The following is a 1,605-nucleotide window of genomic DNA, read 5'->3' as shown; positions in this document are numbered from 1 at the left end:
ATATATATATATATATATATAGCAGCAATAGGTCACCTGTACACAGCCATATTTTCTTTATTGGATATTTGGCCCAGCTGCTGTTGGACAAATGGCACGCTTTGATTTAGGCCCTCACATTAACCGTAGTCCAGTAGCAGGAGACAACCTTTTGGAAAAAGGTACTTAATTTCAGATAATTTCTTACAATGTGGCGAGTAGAACATTTAGAATGGTTAAAGAAATTGTGAAGAAAAATAAATCTACACAACTGCATACCTCTGTAGATCTGTCCCAACCTGCATAGCACAGTCAGAAAACTCGACAACCATGAAGTTCTTTGAAGGCATTAGTGGCATAGACTAGTGGCATAGACTAGTGGCATACATGCAAAGGAGTGACAGATTTGCATTAAGGACACTCACAGACAAAGTCCTCTGCTTTTTGCAATGCATTGTTTATTTAGTTTTGAAAAGGATGAAGTGACACATGGCTCAAATACGGAAATCAAATAGCAGCTAAGCAAAGATTAATTAAAGTGTACACTGCAAATACAACTAAAGAAAACAGATTTAGATTCATGTTTTGTTATTCATGTAATATATTATAAAAAATAGAATTATGGATATCCAGTATGAACCATACAGCCATATGTACAGCTATGTGCAGTGTGGGGTTGAAGTTGTTTGCATGTCTCCTAAAAATCATGCAGGACTGTCAAGAAAATGTTGGTCTGTGGCTCCTCAATCATAATTGCCTGTCTTGTGAGTTCACATGCTGGATCCAGCTTCACTAAACAGTCTCTCGTTTTCACCCTGAAGCACCTGGTGATTCTTGACTCACAAGGCTCTGTGAACCGAGGCTCCACCTTCTCAAACACATTGCCCCAAACCATGTCCTTTCTCTCCTCAATAACCTCACAGCATTTGTCCACTTCCAAGATGTATGCATTGTGTGGTCTTGAGATGTTCCTTCTTTGGGCATTTTCTTTCTTTTTGAGATTTTCCGTCTTTGTGCAGGAACAGTGCGTCTCTGACACTGTTCAATCTCTGAGAGCCTTTTGGCCACTTGAATTAGTGGTCTTCTTCCCGATCGGACCAGATGTTTCAATTGCCCAAAGTAGTTCTCGAACTGAAAGGCACTGCATGCATCCAGGCATCCAAAGGTTTCTGCTTCATCTGTTAAATGGAGCATGACATGAACATTAAACACCATGAAGTGCCTGCCACACAGCTCTGCTGTCTTTGACAAAAAATACACAATCAGACTTCTGTTGTAGTCGGCGTGTGTGCGTGCCAAATCGTGTGAAACCAAAATATGCAGTGCCACATTGAAAGCCATGAAATGTCTATACAGCGGGCTTGACAGAATGCCTTTGAGCACTTTATTTCCCATGTACAGGGCAAACTGACGCAGCTCTGTAGCCTTCCATCGATCCACTTCTTCCAAGCTCCGTGGCCTCCTGGTAAAGCAACTTGGAATAGAGCTTCTTAAACAAGCTTGTCTTCTGCTGACTTCTTGAACTTGTCCAGTAGACAGTCTGACCTGCCTGTTTTCCCTCACTCGTTCCACCAGCAGTTTCCTCATTACACCTGAGCAAGCTTGGTGCATGTAGTCAATGGAAAA

This window comes from Etheostoma spectabile, chromosome 14 (assembly GCF_008692095.1).
Source record: "Etheostoma spectabile isolate EspeVRDwgs_2016 chromosome 14, UIUC_Espe_1.0, whole genome shotgun sequence".
In the NCBI taxonomy this organism is placed as follows: domain Eukaryota; kingdom Metazoa; phylum Chordata; class Actinopteri; order Perciformes; family Percidae; genus Etheostoma; species Etheostoma spectabile.
This window is presented reverse-complemented; position numbering follows the sequence as displayed.